The 27,265-nt window shown below is 38.2% G+C and overlaps 1 protein-coding gene, 2 long non-coding RNA genes and 1 pseudogene across 4 annotated transcripts in view; 1 reads left to right on the top strand and 3 right to left on the bottom strand.

The window, feature by feature from the left end:
* Positions 1 to 27,265, bottom strand: part of ttc28 (tetratricopeptide repeat domain 28) — a 347,257-nt gene that overhangs the window by 246,869 nt on the left and 73,123 nt on the right. The window lies entirely within an intron of this gene.
* On the bottom strand, positions 11,880 to 13,785 carry LOC137062917 (uncharacterized). Its single transcript, XR_010901310.1, has 3 exons — positions 13,715 to 13,785; positions 13,509 to 13,604; positions 11,880 to 12,525 (listed from the first exon to the last, which is right to left on the bottom strand). It is a non-coding gene; the product is annotated as an uncharacterized lncRNA (long non-coding RNA).
* LOC137062498 (uncharacterized) lies at positions 14,348 to 16,732 on the bottom strand. The gene is made up of 7 exons (XR_010901240.1): positions 16,393 to 16,732; positions 16,026 to 16,094; positions 15,630 to 15,678; positions 15,441 to 15,530; positions 15,264 to 15,326; positions 14,876 to 15,185; positions 14,348 to 14,760 (listed from the first exon to the last, which is right to left on the bottom strand). It is a non-coding gene; the product is annotated as an uncharacterized lncRNA (long non-coding RNA).
* On the top strand, positions 24,156 to 24,271 carry LOC137063209 (5S ribosomal RNA; annotated as a pseudogene).

Below are 27,265 nucleotides of genomic sequence, written 5' to 3'. Positions count from 1 at the left end.
GGCGGTTATCGTCTCTCTCGGGCTGCTTTAATCGCCGCCCGTTGACCGTGGTAAATGGCTCACAGTGGATATCACATCTACACCATTGTGTGTTAATTGGACAGAGCGGGTTGCCCAGTGGCACAGACCTTTATAGATGGAGTTTGTGGATGGATGTTTGCCTTTCCAGCCGTGGCACATTCTGCCAGTATTGATCTCCAGCATTCAGTCTTAATTGGACGGCACCGCCCAGAGAGAAACGACCTTGACCAATGAGAACGAGAGCGCGTTTGGGCAGGTGCATTCATGCCAGGATTGATCTTCTGTCCACTTGGCCTGTGAAACGCTGCACTCATTGGCTGTTTTAACCCTTAAATAACTTAATTTCAGAGACAATGATTGCAAAAACTCTGCCTGCGTTTATCAAAGTTTATTCCCCAAGAGTTAGGAACTATAACATTGAAAATACTTAGAGTAAAAACACCATACTGAGCACAGAAATTGAGAGGAAAGTTAAGAATGCCTCAGCAATGCATAACAATGCTCAGATAAGCTGGTGAAAGGATCCCTCATTGACCGACTTACAGCCGCTCAGTGACCCGACAGATCTCAAAGCGCTGACCTCTGACCTGAAGAGAAACGCTGAGGCACCTGTCCTACAGCTGTAGGGTTCACGGGTTATTGAGATCTGTGCGTGTGTTAAATCATTCTGTCCTGCTGTGTGTGTGACAGACCGACTGCTCAAACTCTCAGGGAGATTCTTCAGTGAGAGGCTCTTTTGACCACTTGAAAAATAATCTATAAAAAAACATGTTTCATCTGTGATTAAACATTTATTACCAGGCTTTGTACAAGGTGGAAAGTCCTGGTTTATGAAAAGGTACTTGGAAAGTGCTTGAATTATTGAACGTTTATTTTTTCGATAAAACACACACAATCTTTTCACGCAAAAACACAGCAGCCCATCTAATACATGTAATAGTGTGATATTGCTCATATTATTGTATATGACAGATTTCATTCTTCAGGTTAATCATATAATAATAGGGGACTATATCAGAATGAGGAAAGTTATATGTTTGTTGTATCCTAGTACCATCCATCCATCCATCCATCTATATTAGGGCTGTTAAAATGAATGCATTAACGCACAGAATTAATTAATTTTCTAGACCGATATGGTGAGGAACTATACTCTTATTCCTGTGTAATAATCAGAGAACTTTGCTGCATAATATCAATCAATCAATCAATCAATCAATCAACTTTATTTATATAGCGCTTTTACAATCATGATTGTGTCAAAGCAGCTTCACAGTGTCAAACAGGACAATATTGCAACAAAATTAGATTTGGCTGTACAGTCGTACTGGAGAAAACAGTGATGTTATCAGCTTATTTTAATTTATCATAAAGCGACAATGTTGGCATATCAGTATTATAGTTTATAGAATAAAATAAAACCTAATTCATAAATTTTATATGTATAATTAGTTGAATAACTTAATCTGAGCAAGCCAAGCCAAAGGCGACAGTGGCGAGGAACCAAAACTCCATCAGGGCATGATGGAGAAAAATAAACCTTGGGAGAAACCAGACTCAGTCGGGGTGCCAGTTCTCCTCTGGCCTATTAACACACCGTGTATGATTATTATTCTGGCAACCTTACAGGTCAGAAATCATATTAGATTGGAATATTCAAAATTTCAGGGTATCCCGGAAGAGACGGGTTTATTTAGGATGGTGTGTAAATTACACAAGTGTATGAATACATGAAAGATCGGAATTATTGCGCCTGAGACGGGTTTTTTGAGTATGACGTGCCGGTGAGGCAAATTCGGAGGAGACACCAATGGACACGGCTCAGTTGCATGCACCGTTGCATCCATGCTTAGGCAGCAGAGTTCCCTGATTATTACGCAGGAATGAGAGAATAGTTCCTAGCCATAATGACCTAGAAAATCACAACTTCTCCTTTTCTGTTTGCTTAGTACACAATATAACTACAGAGGAGTCACATTTTAAATAGTAAAAATATCAAAACTCTTTGGTCGAGATGCTAATCAGATTTAAGGATCTATGCTAACCAATGCTAAAAGAGCTAGTGCCAGTAACGGAGATCGGCTGAAGGGATTTGAAAATGGTAAAACTCAACTGTTCCAACTCCAGGGGAGCTGAAAAATGAGCCTATTTCCCAAAAAAAGTGGAGTGTTCCTTTAATTTGTATATGTTGTTCAACATGCAAAATATAAATATAAAATATAAAATATAAATGTGAGTCCGTATGCGTGCGTGTGTGTTAAAATACGTAAAGATATATATTATAGAGGAGAAATTAAAAAGTCTGGGACTCAGAATTGAGAAGTCCTGGCAAATGTAAAACTTCAACAATTAAGAGTTAAGAAAAACTATTTAAAGAGATACAATCAGACATTTATAGCAATCATGATCCTTTAAAACGGCAATGAGTGTATTGGTGTACTGGAGAATGTCCGTAAATGACGTCTTGCGTATCACATGACGCCTGGATCAGAGCAGTTTTGTTATTTCGAAAGCGTTTGGGTCTGAACTCTGAGCGTTGAATTAAGGCGGATATTAAACCAGTGAGATGTGGCTGTTAAAAGTGTGTAAAAGAAAAACAAAGCGCTTTATTAAAGCCATTCGCGCAGCTGCTTCCTCACACTTTGATGTATGGATGAGGTGCGTGCTGACGTGCCTTCTGTGCAAAGTGCTCAAAAACGTTTAACGATGCATGAAATAAAAAAAGCTGAGAAGAATTTTTTTTCCGACCTGAACCTGATAAGACATATCACATTACAGGAAGGAAAACTATTACGTCTCCATGGCAACAGGCAGGCACGTCGCCCTCAGGCTCCGTGACAAGAGAACGGGGTGAGAAAGAGATAGTGTTGTTTTTATCACAGCGAGATTCCTGATTTCACTTTGAATTCCACTGGAGAGAGGACAGGACGGACAGAGCGCGTGTGCAATCCATCCTTCCTGACATGTTATCGTCTGCTTCATTCAGTAAATTCTCCTGACCGCGGTCAAGCATTTGGATCCTGCTTCAGATAAGGACACTTGAGCATTTTTAACTAGCTAATCCTTATTCCAACTGAAAAAAACTGATGTTACATTTCACCCATGGGTTGCTTTATCACTGTCATCCCTTACAGAAAAATGATCTGCCAACCTAACGTTAGTTCTCACAAAGCAAAATAGTTATTGTGGTTATTATTTTCACTTTAAAATTACTAGATTTTTTTAAATGTCTGCATGTTGTTTGTTAAACACAACATGCAGTCATTTAAAAAATCTAGTACATTTACAAATACAATTACAAGTCTAACTGAATTTTTTTTATTATAAAAAAATAAACCAACTAGCACAAAATAAGTGTGTGTGTGTGTGTGTGTGTGTGTGTGTGTGTGTGTGTGTGTGTGTGTGTGTGTGTGTGTGTGTGTGTGTGTGTGTGTGTGTGTGTGTGTGTGTGTGTGAGTGTGTGTGTGTGTGTGTGTGTGTGTGTGTGTGTGTGTGTGTGTGTGTATGCAATTATTCAATTTTCTGTTTTTATTTTTATTTCAATAAATAAATAATATTTAATCATATTTATACATATGTTTATTTATTTATTTAAGGAAAATAAAAAACGAATTATAAATAAATGCATATAAATAAATTATTTATTTATAAATATTTTTTTATTTTAATAGACACACACATATTTTTATATAACTTATTTATAAATCTGTTAAAATGAAATAATAAATAAATAAATAATAGAATAATATAATAATAATAATATAATAATATAAAGAAAAATCACTTTATTAACAGATTTTTAATAAATAATGTATTTATAAATCTGTTTTTACTTTAATAAAACACACACACACACACACACACACACACACACGGGATATAAGCATAATTATAAATCTTATAATCATACTTAAAAACGTATAAATCAGTTTAATGAAATAATAAATAAATAATGTAAAAATCAGTTTATTAACATTTATAATATTAATCATTTATTTAAATAATTTATAAATAAAACAATAATTAAAACAGATTTAATACATACATTTTTACAAGTATTTTTTAATTTTTTAAATAAAACATAAAATAAATAAATCTGTTTATATTTAAATAAAAAAACAGAAGTGAATGAATGAATGAATGAATGAATGAATGAATGAATGAATGAATGAATGAATGAATGAATGAATGCATGTTGATATGCATATACGGAAGTTGCCAGGATGTTGTTATGCATTACTAAGGCAGGATGAAGCATGTTTCTATGCTGGTTGCTAGGGAGTTACTAGGGGGCTTGCTCAAGTCCCTCCTTTAATACAAGGATTTTGTTTTCTGTTGGATTTTTTTTTATCCAGCAGGTGAAAATTGTCTGATTCTTTAATAAAGTAACAGCACAGCAAGCAGTCCAGGAGTATGCACACACTGAACTTTAACGGTTAGTGACGTTTGCCTTAGGCTCCTGTAAACCATCTGCTCATGTACACAAGAGTTTGGCGTCCCTCATTTCTTCTGCAAACTCTAGGAACAGTGTTTACAAGATGCTCAGGTGTGCCAGTAATCAATAAACCACCCTTGCCAGAGAATCCATCCACTGAGACAAAGACAGAAGAAGAGAGAATGTGAGAGATCTTTCTATCCTCTGGAGAACGTCTGCTGGCCTTTAGAGCTGCTTGATTGTTTGCATCAGTATCAAAATCAATGTAGTTATGTTTACACAATAGCATTTGGCAGTAAAAGTTGAGTTGGCGAGTGAATCGCGTTTGTAGCCGAGGCTGCCAAGCGGAGCCGCTGTTCCCGCTGTTGTGCTCATATTAATAGCTGGGCAGAATATTAACAGCGCAAACTGCATCTGCTGCCGGAAACCAAAGAAAAAAAACACTATTCTTGCAAACGCCGTGTTGGCAAACTACCATACAACATATACTATGTTTGTTGTATGTATACTAGAAATGCTGCAAATATTCACCAAACATAAATCTTATTTTGTGGAGGTGTAACATTACATAATAATTATCTCTGGACACAGCAGGGGTGAAAAAAATCCTGTTTTTTTTTTTTTTTAAATAGTGGCTAACAGAATAAACTATGCCTGTCTTCAAACACCGCACACATCTGACACGAGGGTAAGCCATGCAGGTTTATGATTTCATTTGAAGCGCTTAATTTCAGAGGTGGACAAAGTACACAACTTCATTACTTGAGTAAAAGTACTACTGGTCAAATATTACTCTGTGACAAGTGAAAGTTGTAAAAACAGATTTTTACTCAAGTAAAAGTACAGAAGTATTTGTTTTCAAAAGTACTTAAGTATCAAAGTAAATTTCCTTTTTTATGCCAATGCATCATTTTATTATTGTTGTATAAATGCACACTGTCATCATGGTTTAAGCCAGTCAGTCATGCTCCATCTGACATACTGCCATACGACTAACTTAAACTCATTTAAATACTTGTATATAAGTTACAAAGCTCTTTATAATGCTGCTGTCACTTTAAGGCCGAATGCACGGATCCAATACACTGATACACATCTGATATTCCCCCAACTTTACTCTTCTCTTTCTCCCAGATGTTTATATTTTTTATATTTTTTAAGACATGCACCAAGTGTATGCCAACAAAACTAATCTAGATTTTTTTTTAAAACTGAAACATACTTTCAAAGTATGGCTATGGGTGCACACACTTGTGCCTGAGAACCGTCTTCTTCCATTTTGCTATGAACTGATCAGTGTTCAAAAAAATATGGGAAAATGTATGTGACCCTATAAGAGGGATTCCTGACAGACTGTCTGAAACAACAACAACAAAAAACCTTTTAAAGAAGGAAAAAATCATCCTCTGACTTTCAGAGCTGCTACAGAAACGACTTTTGACCTTGATAGAAATGTAGTGGAGAAAAAAATACGATATTTGTCTTTCAAATGTAGTGACGTAAAAGTCATAAGTTTCCAGAAAAAAATAATACTCCAGTAAAGAACAGATACTCAAAAAGTGTACTTAAGTACAGTACTCAAGTAAATGTACTTCGTTACTGTCCACCTCTGCATTTAAAGCCTGTCTCAGGTTTAAGATTTGGATCGTACTCTTATCCAGTAGCAGCTCACTCTTTGTCTTTCCTTTTTTTTCAGATATGTTCACAACATCAAAGTATATTGATTAGGGTTGTCAATATATTTACAATTATAATCACAATTAATCAGCGGGATATCGGACAGCTCCTCCCATTTTTAAAAATAGCCAACAGCATTTAGTTTATATCATAGAGTCGTTGTGCTTGGTAAAGCCGCTTTTTCCTCCTAATCTCTAACCGTTTCTCCTCCTGATGTCCTCCATATCGCTTTAAAATATCATTCTGTGCAGAATTCAGATGGGTCCAGCCAGTCAATTTTCTGGCTGATCACATGATCCGCTCTGAGCTGTCGTGACTCTGGACCGACTCGATCACATGATCCGCTCTGAGCTGTCATGACTCTGGACCGACTCGATCACATGATCCGCTCTGAGCTGTCATGACTCTGGACCGACTCGATCACATGATCCGCTCTGAGCTGTCATGACTCTGGACCGACTCGATCACATGATCCGCTCTGAGCTGTCATGACTCTGGACCGACTCGATCACATGATCCGCTCTGAGCTGTCATGACTCTGGACCGACTCGATCACATGATCCTCTCTGAGCTGTCATGACTCTGGACCGACTCGATCACATGATCCGCTCTGTGCTGTCGTGACTCTGGACCGACTCGATCACATGATCCGCTCTGAGCTGTCGTGACTCTGGACCGACTCGATCACATGATCCGCTCTGAGCTGTCGTGACTCTGGACCGACTCGATCACATGATCCGCTCTGTGCTGTCGTGACTCTGAATGACTCGATCACATGATCCTCTCTGAGCTGTCGTGTCTCTGGACCGACTCGATCACATGATCCGCTCTGAGCTGTCGTGACTCTGGACCGACTCGATCACATGATCCGCTCTGTGCTGTCGTGACTCTGAATGACTCGATCACATGATCCTCTCTGAGCTGTCGTGTCTCTGGACCGACTCGATCACATGATCCGCTCTGTGCTGTCGTGACTCTGGACAGACTCGATCACATGATCCGCTCTATGCTGTCGTGACTCTGGACAGACTCGATCACATGATCCGCTCTGTGCTGTCGTGACTCTGGACCGACTCGATCACATGATCCGCTCTGTGCTGTCGTGACTCTGGACCGACTCGATCACATGATCCGCTCTGAGCTGTCGTGACTCTGGACCGACTCGATCACATGATCCGCTCTAAGCTGTCGTGACTCTGGACCGACTCGATCACATGATCTGCTCTGAGCTGTCGTGACTCTGGACCGACTCGATCACATGATCCGCTCTGTGCTGTCGTGACTCTGGACCGACTCGATCACATGATCCGCTCTGAGCTGTCGTGACTCTGGACCGACTCGATCACATGATCCGCTCTGAGCTGTCGTGACTCTGGACCTACTCGATCACATGATCCGCTCTGAGCTGTCGTGACTCTGGACCGACTCGATCACATGATCCGCTCTGTGCTGTCGTGACTCTGGACCGACTCGATCACATGATCCGCTCTGAGCTGTCGTGACTCTGACCGACTCGATCACATGATCCGCTCTGTGCTGTCGTGAGTCTGGACCGACTCGATCACATGATCCGCTCTGAGCTGTCGTGACTCTGACCGACTCGATCACATGATCCGCTCTGTGCTCTCGTGACTCTGGACCGACTCGATCACATGATCCGCTCTGTGCTGTCGTGACTCTGGACCGACTCGATCACATGATCCGCTCTGTGCTGTCGTGACTCTGGCCGACTCGATCACATGATCCGCTCTGTGCTGTCGTGACTCTGGCCGACTCGATCACATGATCCACTCTGTGCTGACGTGACTCTCAGGGCAGAGTAGACCAATCACAACAAACTGGGCCGTCTGGCCAATCAGAATACAGAAGCTTGAGGAAAGGAAGGATTTATAGAGACTGATTTATCCCTCAAAATGTTTGAGAATAATTAAATAATCTGATGTGTAATGTGTATTTGAGAGAATGAAAGCGTTTTTGAACCTTTGATGAATGTAAACCTGTTGTAGGAGATTCCAAAACAACAATTATACATATTTGATATAGCATAATAAAGGCACTTTAAAGGTTTAAAAAAAAAAAGTCCAACTACCAGGGCTACAGGTGCCATTATAGATGCTTAATATGATAAACTCCCAACTTCTAAGATCATGTAACTTCGTTACGTAAATTACGTTAATTTCACGTGTTTCAGTAATTTATTTTGAATTAATCGCATGCATTAACGCGTTAACACTGACAGCCCTAACATTGAAATAAACAATATTTTCCCATCTCAGGGGTAAACATGGGAGTCTGAAATTACATTCCGCAGGATCAAACACAACACTGTATTTGCTCGGTACACATGCATATCCCAGATAAAATTTTCGGCATATGTGTACCGTTACACCCATATAGTGATCAATAAGCTAGTATCCTATTCTAAGCACAGTCGGCATGTCTCAAATCTGGATTCTGTGCACATCCTGGAGGCTTTTGTGCTAGTAAGAACACACAACATGCAGTCATTTCATGAATGGCCAACACACTGATCTCTTGGAGTGTGTCGTCCACCGCTGCCACACTCCACTGCAGTAATAGACATAATGGCTTCTTTCTCTCAGCATGCGCTCGCTGGAAGATGTGTGTGTATGTGTGTGTGTGTGTGTGTTTGCGCGTGAACAAACAGCCACATGGTCTCTCAGCAGCTCACATCTGCAGATGGACGCCTGGAGGTAAGACAGCAGAGGAACCGGCGCCACAACCCCTCCAGATAAACACACCATCATCTTTTACAGTCCTCCTAAAGCTGGCAGCTTCCAGAGTGATGCTATGCAAATCAACCACTCGTTTTAATGTGCGCAATACAAATCTGTCCGAAACATCGGCAGCGGGTTCAATTAAACCAACGGAGATGCAATTAGTCGGGTTTATGGTACAGATTCGGAAGGTGAAAATATTTGATGCCAAAAATTATGCATTGTTTAAAATAAAAAACCCACGGCCATCAGTTGTAGCGTCAAGGGAACGTCAGCTCGAGGTTTAAAATGTGTGCAGCAGCTGTGTAAGCTATCGAACGGCAAATGAAACGTAACGAGTGTGATGTGATCGCTGGGACGTGGACAGCTAGCGTAGCGTGCGCTCAATCATCATCTGTTTGTATGAATGTTATGCCTGTATTCAAATGAGTGAGAGCCATTTGATATGCATGATAAATGTATTTACCATAAAATTAACATGTCATGTTTTAACAATTAAAGACTTACCAATTCAAATCATAAGAGTATTATCATTTTGACATAATCTATATCTATTATTGTTTCATTTAAATTAATTAGAAAAAAACATGTAACAAATGTCCTGTCCTAAACAAATGCTTCCTACAGCACAGAAAGGCAAAGTAAATCATCTCACACTGTTGACTGCATATTAAAATTAATAACCATTAAAGTTATTCTTTCATTGAAAGTATAGGTTTATCAATAACTACAAACCAACATTTAGCCCAAACAAGCAAAACCTTAATCTGAATTTGAGATAAATCTGCAACCCTATTACCCAGTCTAGTGTATTTTCTAGTTTGTTTGCAAGAATATATGAAACCACACATTTTTTTACTGCATGCAGAAAATATTGATGACAACTAAAACCTAAAATGTATACTATAGATTGAATAAAATATTACATACATTACAGTTCAAAGGTTCAGTTGGTTGGGGTTCTGTTTCTTGTGTTTTCTTACCTATTCCCACCATGTATTTGATAAAATAAAAAATAAAAAAATTGAAAATAAAATATACGACACAAATAAAAATGTCTTAATATTCTATTCTATGTGAATATTCAGTAAAGTGTAATGTAATCCTGTGATTCATCATCATTACTCCAGTCTTCAGTGTCACATGACCCTTCTCATTGCTTTTCAGATTTGCTGCTAAAGAAACATTTTTTCTGCTACATATTTTTGTGAAAACCGCGATGCAAGGTCGAAGCCCTGTTTAGTATCGTCTTCATGGAAAGTGAAGTGCACATAATCGGCAGACAGACAACAGGTGACGTGTTTGTGTAGCAGGTACACCTGGAGCCACGCTGCCGAGATTACATCTGGCAGGCAAAGAAACCTGGCACAAGTTTGCCCCGTCTCTACTGCCAACCCCGTCCGCCCACGGAAAGAGCCGCTCAAATCCCTGCAAGCTGTTTCCTCCGGCAGGCGACCTGCGTTCGGTGCCGTGTAACCGGTGCCTGCTCCTGAAACACAACCCTAGGAGAGAGACCCGGAGCTCAAATTGCAAGCGGCATGCGCCCTATCAATAATGCAGCGCCTTGGTTATTTGTTTACGCTCGTGGCTGGTGCCACTTCATTGTTTTTTCATGAACACTGTTAACCGCATATTTATGGCGAGTAACTGAGAGCAAACAACCAGACATGCAAATGCAGAAGATGTGGAAAACTCTGGCAGGAAAAGCCTTCCATTGGAGATTATACACGATTTTATTTATGCATTTGCTATGAAATTACTTCGAATTTGTAGCCAGCGATCACATCGAATTTGAATCAGTTAAGGGAAATTGTGTCCATGCTTTTCATATTGTTTTACAGTATATAAACACATGGAAGAATCATATTGAATCTTTTTCAGCAATTAAACAATATTTAGCTAAATATATGATCATTAAAACATTAACAAATGAAAATGTCACTCTCAGACTTTTGTGAACATTTTTGAAAAACGATTAATTGAATCTGTCATTTTTAGTCAATTTAAAAATAAGTACATAGTTTCATACAAATATAGAGTAAATTCATATTTAGTGACTTTTATAATTGGGTATTTTTGTGGTACTTTTATAATCCAATTTAATCAAGCTCCACAAATCTGTTTTTATAGTTTTTGAAAAATAACTAATCTTTAATTGTAATATGCATCTTTATCAATTACTACACTGTAAAAAAAAAATAGTTGAGAAAACGTAAAAATGTAAGGCAACTTGATGCAGTAAGACTTTTGAGTTGTCCCAACAATTATTTTTTAATTCTTCTTAGTAAAGATCATTTGTTCAGCCAACATAAATTTGTTTGTTCACGCAATATTGATAGTCGTATTTTGCTAATAAAAATATTCTTGTCACAGCAACTGAAACAACAATTACTGTTGTTGAGGTAATTTATATTTTTCTGTTTCCTGAACGCAAAATAAAGTGTCACCACACTATCCTTCCTATAATTATTTTAGTGACTTTACATCTATTTACAAATGACAGAAATGTAGTTATTTTGATCCGTTTATTTCAGTTGTAAGCACATGCATGTACATACATTTTAAAAGAATGTAGTGAAATGTTATATAATTTACATTTACATTTATGCATTTGGCAGACACTTTTATCCAAAGCGACTTACATTGCATTTTAAGGTACACATTTTACATTTTTGTCAGTTCTTGCTTTCCCTGGGAATCGAACCCATGGCCTTGGCGTTGCTAGCGCCACGCTCTACTGTTTAAGCTACAGGAAAGAATAATTCCTAAAGGGATAGTTCACCCAAAATTGAAAAAAATTGTCATTTACCCACACGCAGGTCGTTCCAAACTTGCAAGTGTCTGTATTCTGTTGAACACAAAGGAAGATATTTTGAAGAATGTTGGTAACCAGACAGTTGACGGCACCCATTGGCTTACATAGTAGGGGGGAAAAATACTATGTAGAGTACAGTCAATGGCTACTGTTAACTGTCTGGTTACCAACATTCTTCTAAATATCTTCCTTTGTGTTCAACAGAATACAGACACATTCAAGTTAGGAACAACCTAGGTTGAGTAAATGACTTTTTGGTTTTCATTTTTGGCCAAACTTACCCTTTAATTAACCCTTGTCCAAATTTGCTTAAAATATCTTTAGGACAAAGCAAAGATAAACAGGTCACTCAATGCCAGATCCATAAATAATAAATATTCACACAAATGCTTATTTTTTTACACTCTAAACAGTTTCACTATTTTATGGCTTATCAATATGAGTGCAGTGTTTCATTGTAAAAGAGCTTGCAATCTGTAATTAAAAACATTAAAAAAAAAAAACGTATCCACAACACTGCAATGCAGAGTTTTCATACAGTGTCTTTGGAGTAAAACTGTCCATTTAAACAGTCCGTACAAAACTTCAATGCTTGTTTTTTATTTTGAATGTCTCAAATGAAACTTTTTTTTAAAACATTAAAAGAACTGGAAACACTGGTCCAACTCTGCCTCACGCACAACCATTTTGTTACCAGTCTTAGGATCGTCTTAGGATAGGAAAACTTCTTCCAGAACAACCCCTTCCAGTACAACAGCAAAAGTCTTGATAAATGGTGATGTTGTTTGGGTGTTATCGTCCAGCACATAGAAAATGTCAACAGGGGCCGCTTTTGTTTCCTGTGACACAAACACAATAAGAAATATATTTTAGTTTAGAATTGAATTAGCTAATTTTGTAACAAATTAATTAAGATGGGGGTGGGGATGAGGGGTTGGCAATACATAAATTGTATGCACTAATTGTAAACTTTGTATTGGTAAATAGTTTTATAATGTGAAATCCTTATTCAGAAGTGGACATTATAATATGACAGATAACACAAAAAAATGGCATGACCAAGTAAATAAGCAGAAAAACACCAAAGAGAGAGAGTTTAAACTAGGGGTGTCCAATCCTGTTCTATGGGTCACTGTGCTGATGAGTTTAGCTTTAACTCCAACTACACTTATCTGAACCAGATAATCAAGGTCCACAGGATTACTAGAAACTTCCAGGTAGGAGCCATAGAAGAGCAGGTTTGGACATCCCTGCTTTAAATGGTTAATTCACCCAAAAAATTAAATTCTGTCATTATTTACTCACTTTTAGTTCGATCCAAACCGTAAGACTTTCCTTTATCTTGAAAACAGCAATTAAGATATTTTTTATGAAATCTGAATGATTTCTGTCCCTCCATTGACAGCCAATACAACAACCACTTTTAAGGCCCAGAAAGGTATTAAAGACATAAAAATAATCCATTTGACTCCAGAGGCGTAACCTCAATTTGATTAGCGATGCAATTGCTCTGCATGTAAAAAAAATTACTTTTTTTTTCTCTTATTCATGTCACTTCACAAAACTGAGGTTAAACAGCTGGAGTCACATGGTCTACTCTACTTCAATGTTTTTACTACCTTTTGGGGCTTGAAAAGTGACAGTTGCATAGACTGTCAATAGAGGGACAGAAATCTCTCAGGTTTCATTTCAAATATCTTCATTGGTGTTCTGAAAATTAATGACAGTCTTACAGGTTTGGAATGACAAGAGGAAAAGTAATTTATGACAGACTTTACATGTTTGGAATAACCCTTTAAGCCTTTTGAAGACTGATACGTACATTACACTTCTTGAATAGCTCGGCTGGGTTCTCGCAAAGAAATACAGGCAGGCCTTGTAGAGCAGGAGTCCTCCTGTGATCATCTATGTCTGTTGTCTAGAAAAACATACAAAAGAAACAACCAAATAGCTTAGGTATAAAAATAATATTCATCATCAGCCAAAGTATCATAGATCAAGCTATCAAAACATTGAAATTGAACTTACCCTGTCATGAAGTATTTCTAGGAGTGCATTAGGCTTGGGCGGTATCCAAATTTTGATACCGTCAAACCTCCTCCCTATTTTACCTCGGTATACGGTATTACCGTGAATAATTAAAACATTATGATGTAAGGCTCAGACAGCGTCAACAAACTGTTGGCTTGGCTTATATATATATATATATATATATATATATATATATATATATATATATATATATATATATATATATATATATATATATATATATATATTTTGAGCCCGAGAAACTCTCTGCACGTTTTATGCTTACCGTTATGAGACAATTGTCAGACAATTGACATATTTTTTTTTTGAGTCCCATGTCCACTTGATTTTTGTGGAGTTCATGCTTATTGCTTACATTGCCAGCTGTGTGACAAAAGGCTACGGCAATATTACAGCATAGTCCGAGGGTGCGCTCGGTTTTTCATCCATGCAGCAGTGAGGATGGTGGTTTCGGATATGCGCCCTTAGGTTCAAGGTATTTCCATCTCTCGCGGTCATCTTTTTGTTGCACAATTTGCAAATTGCCTCGTCTGTATTTACCGTCAAAACCCAAAATACTTCCAAACTGCAGAAGTTGTGTTCTTTTTCGATAATAACTCAGTGCCCGACTCGCCGTCTTTTCCCCCCTCTCTCTCTCTCTTTCTCATCCACGCTGTCACAACAACGCATACACATATTTAGGCATTTAATAAATAAATAGTATTTAATATGTAAATAGTTTAATTAGTTCAACTTATTAAATATTTAATAATTAATTGTTGATCAGCAATATGTAAGTTGATCTGTTTTTTGTTTTTTTTGACGGTTTGACGGTATTGAAACTGATACCGTTGCTATTTTTAGATCCCGCGGTATACCATTTTACCGTATTACCGCCCAAGCCTAGAGTGCATCCATGTCCTGTCCGAAAGCTCTTTTCTGTCTCTGTAAAGTTTCAGGAGCTTTGGTGTGTACATGCCAATGGCTGCCATGAAGTCTCCCAGAAGGTCTTTGTTGGTGATTCTGAAAAACTCCTCAAAAACCTGTTCATAAACAATTAATTTGTATTAATGCAATAAATAATACAATTCAAATCAAATGAGAGAATTGGTATGGGGAATGTTAAAGGCCAATTTCTAAGCAGTTTGTAAATAATACCTTTGTGCAGAGAATGTGGGAGGACCCTTCAGAAGTGTTGAGACTATTAGTACCAAACGATGAGATGGCTGTTGGTTTCATCAAGTGACCACAGGAGTTGGACCACTGAATATGCAAGACTGCTCTTTCATTGGGCAGTTCTGAGATCTCCGACAGGTTGCAAAGTCCTCAAATTGCAGGGGGGAAAAAACGGTCCTTTTAGTAGCTTCACTTGAAGTATATTGTTGAGAGAGTCCACTGATTCAGGCACTTCCGGAAGCCTGACTCGCCGGGCTTCAGTGGAGGATATGACAACTCACAGTAGAAAAGGCTGTTTATCAAAAAGAATCAATTTCAATTATTTAATTAATAAATTAAAAATAAGTTAAAAAACAAAGTTGCCACATACCATTAAATATGCATTCAGTGCTGCAGATATGTCCTCAGGGTTACAAACACAGGCTCTCCAAAACTGTATGGAATCAAAGGGTGATAATCAGTTAAGTCACCAGTATAAAAGACAAACATGTCAGCATAGATGCTCTCAACAAGTTTGTTTGTTCAAGATCTTAAATGCACAATTTACCAGGTGGAGAGTCGTTCTGATATAAAGGAAACTTTGGCAGAGCAGAGCAACATGCTATCTTGAAGAACTCAGGCTGTCCATTGCAGTGTCCTGCATAAAGGATGTTCTTAGAATTGAGTTCCATGCAGACAAACATATGTGGACAGTGAGACAGTGTGCAAATGTGGAAACTTTCTTTATACAGCATACCTCAGTGTTGCATCCAACAATATGCTAACAACATCCAATTTGGATCATTCTGGAAAATAGAAAATTATCAGTTCGAACCTATTGTAAACATCACAACCTTATATTATTAAAAATTATTATAAAATAAACAAAAAAATGCTAAGCATAGTCTTATTCTACACTTTTTTTCTTTGTCCCCATATTTAAAATCATATGATGAATAGCTCTCAATGTTTAAAAAATAAATAAATATTTCGTTCTAAACACACTCATAAACATACATCTGCGTGTGATTTGTAACGACGAAAATGCACATTGAAACGGCTAAAATACATTTAACATTACATAATAGTTTATATATCCATACATTGTGTGCGCAGCTTACAAATTAAACATTAACACATAACACGTTCTTACCTCACCCTCCGCTGTCTTCCTCTCTCACAAACGCGGTTCAACGCAGATATATCAGTTTATCAGCGCCACCTACAGACAAATAAGAAAAGAAAACCTCAACTAACAATAAAGGACTTGAATACTCGTGCTAAACAAACATATTACTCGCTAATTTCAGTTTTTTTAATCTTGGCTATTGTATTGAAACGTTATTGTATTAAGAACTTTAATGAGCTAATCTTTATCTGAGCAGTGACAAACATTAAAAATGTTAGGCCACACGCCTTTTAACAATACACAACCAATCGTATGTCTAACAATAACACTGTCCGCTTGAGAATATGCAATTCATTGCATGCATGAAATGAAAAGTAATATTAATACTTACCAACTGAAGTATGGCAATATTAGATCCTTGAAAAGGCAGGAGGATGAGCGAACTTCAAAACGAGCCAGGAGCTACCCGTGCAAAATGGAGAAGGAAACCCCGTGCATTTCGGCGCGATTTTCTGGCTCATCACGCATGCGCAAACTATTTAGATCGTAGGTTTTCTGCTCAACACAAAAATGTTTGTCCAGAAAACTTTGTTTAATATGTAGCGTGACATTTTGGAGAATTTTGTTGAGCTAACATGTATTTTTATGTAGAGTCACAGTTATTAACAATTCTTAATATATGGGATTCAAAAAGCACTGTTTACTGGACAAATGGCAATTTCATTTTTTACAGTGTATAAACCAACATCTGCAACCCTGTTAACCCATTCTGGTATCTTTTGTTTTCCATTTACATGTAATGTTCTAGAATTTGCATTGCTTTCCAGTAAATTAACAATCATATCAAATCATTATCAGTAATTTAAAAATATTCAGCTATTTATTTTTATTAAAACTTGTCACTCAGGGACTTTTGACACAGGGTTTTTTGATAAGCGATTCATTGAATCTGTCTGATTTTATAAATATAAGTACAGTAAAACAGTAATACATTTAAAATCACTTAAAAATACCTTTTGGGTTTTAATTATATTATTATATGCATTTCTTTTACTTCATCACAATGCATTTTAAGACTGCAGTAAAAGGTTATATTGTGAGCACACGATTCACTGAAAAGGACAATTTGAACCGATACACATAGAGTCTTACTCAAACTCGAGTCTCTATAATGTGCTGCTGAAGACGCTCCTGCGGTGCCCAGCGTGATGAAGAACCGGCTGGGATGATGGTACAGCGGGTCAGGAGATCAGAACGGGATAAACACCAAGAATCCTAATAAGGCCTTTAATCCAGCCTGATGTAGAAGAAACCTGAGAGCCGTACATAACACAGATAAAGTGTTCTGAGAGCAACGCAGAAAGAAAAACACTTATTGATTCATATTCTTTCTCTTTCAGAGTAAAATATTTTGATGTAATCGGTGACAAGGTAACTCCCTCGTCAGTCCGTCCAGAACATTTACAGAAACAAAACCATATGCTCAATCAGAAATCATTATGATTATGACAACACAACCATGAGCTCATTACCATACAACCACCAACATTTACATAATCAACACCTGTTCAGCATTCAGCAGCTAGTCCCGCCCATACACCAGTCCACCAATCATAACAGAGCTCATATAGTAGTCTTAAAGGTAGTACCATAATTAGTCAGAGAGTGGAAAATCATCATTAAAAAAAAAACGAAATGTCTAACCACAACTAACCTGGCATTATAGGCAGCATCTTAACAAAAAATGATCCTCATATATGCACGTTTTGGATCAATCTCTTTGCATCATACATAACACTCGTTACATGAAGCACAAAAAACTACAGTGGATTTCAATAGAGTTTGGCATTAACTTGTTGGTACAAAAATCTAATTCAAATCCACTTAACATCTAAATAAAAAAATGAATGGTTCACACAATTATTGAGTAAAACAGTACATTTACATTTAGTCAGTTGTAATTAATTTTTTAATATTTTTTCCCACTTTATCACAACTAATTCTGGGACTGCATTTACATTTGGCCCCATTTATGCATCTTAACTTTTATAAGAGACTTTAGTAAGCACACCCATAAGCCCTTAAAATTCTGCTCACTGGGTTTTTATGCAGGGAGCTCAAGGGGGAAATGCTACTAAAATGAAAATGACACTGTTAATGCAGTGCACATGCTAAGAATGTGTATTACACTATTTGATCACATGGCTGGAGCCTTACGGTGCTTATGCTGCTGCTCCAGGGCTCATTTATCTCGGTGTGTTAAGGGTCACCCTGGTTGAGCCTCCATTTACGGCACGCGGGCCGCCGCTGACCTGCGTCATTACTCTCGATTTCACAGTAGCACAGATCTCATGCATCGTGATTGACTGCATATTGGCAACAAGGTTGTTCAACAGCGAGCCAGTGATATACACACGCCCCGTGGCAGGTGTGTGTGTGCATTTGAAGCGGGTTTCGTGCCCTACTGTGAACATGTGTGCTTGAAAGTATATTTTTGTGTTGCTTGTATCAAATAATGATGTGCACATCAGTGTATAAATTATATATATTATGTTATTAGTTAATAAATGAACTCCAAACTGAATGTCAGAATGGGAAAAAAAGGTGATTTAAGCAATTTTGAGCGTGGTATGGTTGTTGGTGCCAGACGGGACGGTCTGAGTATTTCACAATTTACATTTACATTTACATTTAATCATTTAGCAGACGCTTTTATCCAAAGCGACTTACAAAAAAAGGGTAGAGCAATAGAAGCAACGAAACAAACAAGGCCAACAACCTGTAAGAGCTGTAAGAAATCTCAATTAATTAGCACAGTACACACCTTTTTTTTTTTTTTTTTTATAGCCAGCTACAACAAATACTCACGTACGGAAACTACAGAACACTGGATTTTGATAGCTATGATAACAACCCATTAGGACTAAGGCTGATGCCCCAACTGTTGTCGTTAATGCGGATTCAGTGGCCCAATGGGTTGGTTTTGTATGGCATTCTAGCTAAACGCGCAGCAATAGCCATCGACAGCAAAAAATCACGTACGCAAAATACAGAACACTGGATTTTGGTAGCTATGATAACTATGTAACATACCCGCCTGAAGGCACAAATCCGGATGAGAGACGTAGATATGATCAGTAAGTGCTATTCTGTATTGGTCAAGTGCAATAGGAAAAGATGTGTCTTAAGATGTTAAAAAAAAAAAAAAAAAAAAAAAAAAACAATCTGCTCAGTTACTGGGATTTTCACACACAACCATTGCTAGGGTTTACAAAGAATGGTGTGAAAAGGGAAAAGCATCCAGTATGCGGCAGTCCTGTGGGCGAAGATGCCTTGTTGATGCTAGAGGTCAGAGGAGAATGGGCCGACTGATTCAAGCTTATAGAAGAGCAACTTTGACTGACATAACCACTCGTTACAACCGAGGTATGCAGCAAAGCATTTGTGAAGCCACAACACACACAACCTTGAGGCGGATGGGCTACAACAGCAGAAGACCCCACCGGGTACCACTCATCTCCACTACAAATAGAAAAAAGAGGCTACAGTTTGCACGAGCTCACCAAAACTGGACAGTTGAAGACTGGAAAAATGGTGCCTGGTCTGAGGAGTCTCGATTTCTGTTGAGACATTCAGATGATAGAGTCAGAATTTGGCTTAAACAGAATGAGAACATGGATCCATCATGCCTTGTTACCACTGTGCAGGCTGGTGGTGGTGGTGTAATGGTGTGGGGGATGTTTTCTTGGCACACTTTAGGCCCCTTAGTGCCAATTGGGCATCGTTTAAATGCCACGGCCTACCTGAGCATGGTTTCTGACAGATGTTCGTCCCTTTATGACCACCATGTACCATCCTCTGATGGCTACTTCCAGCAGGATAATGCACCATGTCACAAAGCTCGAATCATTTCAAATTGGTTTATTGAACATGATAATGAGTTCACTGTAGTAAAATGGCCGCCACAGTCACCAGATCTCAACCCAATAGAGCATCTTTGGGATGTGGTGGAACGGGAGCTTCGTGCCCTGGATGTGCATCCCACAAATCTCCATCAACTGCGAGATGCTCTCCTATCAATATGGGCCAACATATCTAAAGAATGCTTTCAGCAGCTTATTGAATCAATGCCACGTAGAATTAAGGCAGTTCTGAAGGAGAAAGGGGGTCAAACACAGTATTAATATGGTGCTCCTAATAATCCTTTAGGTGAGTGTATATAATATGAATAAAATCATTAACGCATTTAACGCACCTGTCCCGCCCCAGAACTAAGTAGTTTATCTTGTATTTCAGTTGTTTGGTGATGAACATAAGCGCGGGCAACAGTTGTGTGATGAAGCCTATAGAATACAGTTATAATGCCCCTAAAATTCAAGATATCAGGGTGTGTGATACCTAGTTTCTTCTCATATTTATATCATCATAGTTAAGCAATATCACACAAGTGCAGTTTTTTGCCCCGAAAAGCACACATGCAAATGTGATATTGATTTTATACAACAGTTCAATAAATAAGAAGTTAATCTCGTATTATATTTTAGACACAATATTGTCTGCTTTTGCTCAAGTTTGCCAATGAAAGTATTATCTTTAAAGCCAGAGCAGAACTGTTGTGCTTCTCTGAGCAATAGCAGTGTTTAATTTCTGAATGAAACAGTGTTGAACAAATCATTGATTCAATGAATCAATCCGGTGAATCATTCATTCAATTCATAAAGAGATCCATTTACTACATTCCTCAATGAATCAGCTTTTAAATACACTAGTTTCTTATTTAGAGCAGGGGTTTTCAAACTGTATGATGCCAAGGACCCCCAAATATGATGAACCTTTATGGGGGACCCCCTCCCTAAAATCCATCTATACAGTTTTATGTATGAAAAAAAAAAATTAAACTGTTAGATAATTAATAAGTGTGATATTATAAATACAGCATATAATTTCCAAACTTAAATTGTCTATACTTAATGTTGGTTGTATAAACCTGAAGAAGATTACTTGTATATGCAACTTTCACAATAATGTATGTAAGCAGCTTAGGTACTGCATTAAGAATACTGCTCTACAACCCCAGTGAGCGAGATAAACTCACTAGAAACATACGAAGCAAACATATACAATTCTGGAAAGTATGTATATGGCAAACAAGGAGAGAGAAAGTTAGAAATTAAACAGATTGTTCGGTTGACTTTATCCATTTTTGCTTCGTCTTTTAATCCTCTGAACTTTTCTGGAGACCCCTTAGAACCTTCTGGAGGACCCCTGGGGGTCCCTGGACCCCAGTTTGAAAACCCCTGATTTAGAGTATAATTTCAGTAAAAGATATTTCATTAAAAACCCACTAAAAGTATACATTTAGTTGACCCCAAAATGAAACTTTTTTGTCATAATTTCCTCACATTAAGGCTGCATGTCCACCAAAGCGTTTTTATCCAGCTTAAAACGCTTAAGCGCTTGAGAGCGCAAATGTTTTTTTCTTTTTTCTCAGTTGAACCTCTTTGCTTTTTAAGTTACGGATAATAGGCAAAAGTGTTACTAGTAGTATCTCATTTTACAGATAGATTGCTTCTGTATTGATTCTATATAAAAATGCCACTACACTGTAAAAAAAATTCTCTAGTGTCTGATCACATCTGAATTTTTCAGTTGGCCAAATTTCATTTCTGTGAATTGATGCAATTTAGTTAACAGAAATTCAATTTGGCCAACTGAAATCATTTAGATGTGATCAGACACTAGAGAAGCTTTAATTGGGGCCTGATTTTTTTTTTTTTTTTTTTTACAGTGTACAATATAAAATGCATTTGCTCTGGCTCGTGTTTTAAATGTTTTTGCTTGTTGTACAAACAGAATGTGGCGGTTGGTCAGAGTGGTATTTGTCCCGCCCCTCCTCCACTGTGATTGGATGTCTGGGTAAAAAGTGACAGTGATGAGTGCTGCGTTTTACTCAAATTTGAGCATTCTTCAGTACTTCAATGTGAAATACTCGCTCGGCATATTAATTTGTTTTCAGTGGGAGCGCTGTGTTTTTAGATCACCATGAGACCAGGCCACCTTCTTCCATTGCTCCGTGGTCCAGTTCTGATGCTCACGTGCCACTGTTGGTGCTTTCTGCGGGGTCAGCATGGGCACCCTGACTGGTCAGCGGCTATGCCGCCCCATACGCAACAAACTGAGATGCTCTGTGTATTCTGACAGCTTTCTATCAGAACCAGCATTAACTTCTGGAGGAGTTTGAGCTCCAGTAGCTTGTCTGTTTGATCGGACCACACGGGCCAGCCTTCGCTCCCTACGTGCATCAATGAGCCTTGGCCGCCCATGACCCTGTGGCCGGTTCTCCACTGTTCCTTCCTTGGAGCATTTTTGATAGATACTGACCACTGCAGACCGGGAACAGCCCACAAGAGCTGCAGTTTTGGAGATGCTCTGACCCAGTCGTCTAGCCGTCACATCCTTACGCTTGCCCATTTTTCCTGCTTTTAACACATCTACTCTGAGGACAAAATGTTCACTTGCTGCCTAATATCCCCCCCACTAACAGGAGCCATGATGAAGAGATAATCAGTGTTATTCACTTAACCTGTCATAATGTTATGCCTGGTCGGTGCATAACATATACATTTTTTTTTTTAAATGGTAAAAAAAAAAAAATAATAAAAAAAAAAGACAAAGTAAGAAATTCTCATTTAAGTGATTGCTTTAATTTCTCAAGCCGGTAAAATCATTACACAGCTTTCCAAAAGATAATCAATCGCATATAAACAAAACCCAAGCAGAGCTACACACACGCTGAAGACAGTGGCGTTGTAAACAGCCCTGACAGTGAGTTCTATTAAAAGTAATTAACCTGAATCAATACAGACCCTGCGTCATGACACAGAAGTGTCGCACGTGGAAAATATTTTTCTCTGTGTGTGTGTCGGACGTGGCCTATTGACAGCCAAGAAACACTTTAAACGAAACACCACCCACCAGGCTGAGCTCGTACCACAGCTTGAAATCAATACGCTGAAAATAGATGTTGAATTGTGGGTAGAAACGGACAGAGGGGGAACTGCAAAAGAGCCAATCGCAGAGGATGAGGGTCAGAGGTCAAAGCCACCATTGACAGGGACAAATTGATATGACTTTCTTCATAAATGCATGTTATTCATATGAAAAATTATAGAATAGTATAGTAAAGCTTGACTTGGTAAACACTACTAATGCATTTCACAAACCAATCAAATCCCAACTGATGAACTGAACTCCGTCTCCACATCTGAATATTCTGTTCCATATAAAAATACAGCACAATATGCAAGTTAATTGCATTGCAAATTGCGTTCACTTTATCTTTAATGACTCCAAATATACTTCAGAACCTCAGAAGCAATCATCAAACTAGACAATTAAAATTTACACACACGCTTTGTTCTACATGTTGTCACTGCAAATATTCAGCACTATCACACGTGTCTTTATACAAGCTGAAGATGCTAATGACTACAGAGCCATTTTGATTTTCCAGCCTTTTAAAAATCCATCTGGCGACTCAATTAGTGCGATTAAGCCCTAATCTGCGCAGAGGGAGACGTGTGGATGATGAGGACAGGACGTGGCACGCGGGTCGTCCGTGATTACCGCCTGCTGCCTCTCAAACAAACAAAAAACCCAATGGTAAAGCACTTCCTGTTCTTGAAGCTACAACTAAAATTTTAACACTTCACATACACCACGCTTCTCGCCCACCCCCTTACACACACTTCTCAGAATGGCTTTCTTTCAGTTGGCTTGTTTCACCAGGGGAATCTGTGTTTTATGGTTGCCATCTCACTGCCAGCGTCTGATTGGAAATTTAATAGGCAGGCCCTCGAGATGCTGTTCCTCGCTCTCTCCTCTCCTCATGTACGTAAGCCCGGGTCTATAAAGCCAACGGGTCTCTCTGTATCTGTAAATTACAGCGCATCCGTGTAGGTTTGCACATTCTGTAGAAGTTAGAAAATGGGCGTTAGGAATGATCAACGTTTGAATCAAAACGGTTTGCATTAAGTGTGAAACCTAGTGAGCTGCCACCACATGAAGTGTTTGAAAGGAATAGGTCAACAAAATATGAAAATGTCTTTTCTAATCTAAATGCTGTTCTCTAAAGCAGGACTGTATTGCCAGCAGACCAGCAGCCATATCACCCTGTAGCCCAAGACTGGTTTCCCACTGAAGCTAAGCAGGGCTGAGCCTGGTCAGTACCTGGATGGGAGACCAACTGGGAAAACCAGGAGCTGCTGGTAGAGGTGTTAGTGAGGCCAGCAGGGGGCGCTCACCCTGTGGTCTGTGTGGGTCCTAACACCCCAGTATAGTGATGGGGAAACTATACTGTCAAAGAGCACCGTCCTTCAGATGAGACGTTAAACCGAGGTCCTGACTCTCTGTGGTCGTTTAAAATCCCAGAATGTCTTTCGATAAAGAGTAGGGGTGTAACCCCGGCATCCTGGCCAAATTTGCCCATTGGCCCCTGTCCATAATGGCCTCCTAATAATCCCCACATAATGATTGGCCTAATCACTGTCTCCTCTCCACCAATCAGCTGGTGTGCGGTGGGCGTTCTGGCGCAATATGGCTGCCGTCGCATCATCCAGGTGGAAGCTGCACATTGGTAATGGTTGAGGAGATTCCCCCCTTCTATATGTAAAGCGCTTTGGGTGTCTAGAAAAAGCTCTATATAAATGTAATGGATTATCATTATTATTACTGTATGTATTTGTCACCCAGACAGTAATTCCAGAATGCTTTGATAAACAAAACAATAATAATAAATACATATATAAGCTATTATACATGATAATGTGATAAGCATAAGTAGACAAATACTCACAAATACTGGGTGTCTTTTTTATGCCTTATATGACTATGTATGAGCTTTCCTGTAGTTCAAACAGTAGATCATGGCGCTAGCAACGCCAAGGTCATGGTTTGATTCCCAGGGAAAGCATAAAAGCGTCTGCAAAATGCATAAATGTAAATGTAAAATGTATGACTATGGCACCTAATAAACCCAGTATACATACATTTTATATATAAAATGTATAAAATAAAATTAAAAAGCATTAAATATTTGTAAGTAGTATACATACTTATCGTATTAGGTCCTGTTTACACCTGGTTTAAAGTGTTTTGTGTCGATCAGATCTCATGTGGACGACTCTAAATACAGGTGTAAACGGGTCTAAAATGCTCTGAGCTTGTCTTTGATAAAACAAATCAAAGATGTGTTGAGAACATTTTTTTAATTTATTAAAACTGTAGCTTACATTCATTTGAAAAGTAAATAAAGTGCAGAATTGCAATTAACAATGGAGTTTTAAAAAGTAAAAAAAACTAAAGTTTTTTTTACCTCTGTTTAACTCTTAAAAGTATTATAGTGACCGTAATGTGTTAATATGTGAAAGGAGTTATTAATATGAAAATCAGTGTCGGTACCTTTTGATTGTAATATGCGCTTTATTTGCTCCCATTCATAAAAAACTCCTTTGTGGTCGTCATGAAGACTCTCGACAAAACAACTTCCCTCAGGGCTTTTACTTCAAATGTGTGCAGATGTGGAGAAATATTGATAGATTCTCATATGTTTGAGTCAAATTTCTATACAGAGAAGTATTATTTATTTAATCTTTATGTATCATTATGCGCACTGTATACTCTGATGTGCTGTGTTTTCAGTTCATACTGGCAGCCGGAGGGCGCCCTGATGGACATTCAGTCCAGATACGGCACCAATGAAGAAGAAGTGACAAACCATGTGACATTGAACTCCCTCACATTCACATAAACAAACAGCTTCCAGAGATTGCTAACATGCAGATAGACGCGTTTGAAGACAATAAACACACAAGCGAGACAATATATGGTTTGTCTGTTCTTTATGACATGTTGAATGTTTTCATAATAGATTAGGCCTATAAAGCAATGCTATTCAACATAGCTTTTATCATTGTGTATTTTCTGTCAGATTTTTTGACCAGAAGTCACATGAGATAACAGAAGGTTATGTAAAACACTCGACTTATGAAGTATAAAGTGATATGAAGTAAGTTTGAAATAAAACATGATTTTAACCCTATGGGGTAAACACTGTGGATTTGAATGGGATTTATGTATCTATACTTGCGGCAAAAAAACACACAAAAAAAACGATACTTTCTTGGGGGGAAATATTGATTTATATCGCAGAATCAATAAAATCGCTCAGCCTTATTCCAGAGGTAGTCAGAAATGCATTCGATTGGATTGCTTTCGTAGCATAGATGCTCATGTGGTCGAATGTGTTCAAACAGCCAGTTAAATACCGCCTCCTGTCCGAATACTGACCTAACGTGTAAACATTATGGGAAGCGCGCTAGCCAGGCAGCTTGGGTTTATAAATGAACTCTTTCCCCGCCAAACACATAATTTTCCAGGTTTTCACTGTTGGAAGCTAGGGGGTGCTATTACACATATTCTGATTGAGTACTGAACCTCCAACAAGCGATCTATGTAAGCAGATGCATATGCAAAATAACGTTTTCAACATTAAACATTATATAAATCAAAACTATCTAATGTTACTGGATGAAATGTGGACCCAGAATGAGCTACAGGACTGTGAACTATTAGGGGTGTTGATGGATTCATTCTACTCCATCTGGATACAGTCTTTCACAAAAATGTGATTTTCTCAGCTTTTTGTTCCAAATGTTACTGTTTTATGTTTTATGAAACTCACCCACATTCAAATGTCGATCAAAAAGGAATAACATCCCAAGCACAATGTTCTCTCGCCATTCCTGATAACTAACACACACTCACAGCGTTCGGCGTGGTCTTGCGTCTATCACAAAAGAAACAAAAGCTGCTTCTCTGTTTGTTTCTTCCCATTCACATTCATATGTCAATTCACGTTCACATGTCAATAGCTTGTGCTTATTTTGTCCAGTATATCGAAAATTTATATTTTGTGACTTATTGCACATAGACAAACAAATACGAAATTATGTCAAAACGCACATATTGCCCAGTATTCAGGTAAAAACAGTCAGATTCTGAACGTAAATAATAGAGAAAATGCATGTTGTGTGAAAGTGTATTGGATCTGTGCATTGGCTCTTAAAGTGACAAACAGACCCCTAAAAAACCTGCTACTGTCTGTCATGTCAACAAAGAACAAAAGAAAGAGAAAATCACGCTACACTTTACTGAGTAACTTTAATTGTAAGCATTAATCTATATTAATAATATATATTATAGCC

Source organism: Pseudorasbora parva, chromosome 23 (genome assembly GCF_024679245.1).
Source record: "Pseudorasbora parva isolate DD20220531a chromosome 23, ASM2467924v1, whole genome shotgun sequence".
Lineage (NCBI taxonomy): Eukaryota > Metazoa > Chordata > Actinopteri > Cypriniformes > Gobionidae > Pseudorasbora > Pseudorasbora parva.
Note: the sequence above shows the minus strand (reverse complement) of the source record. Positions and strands in the feature narration are given on the sequence as shown.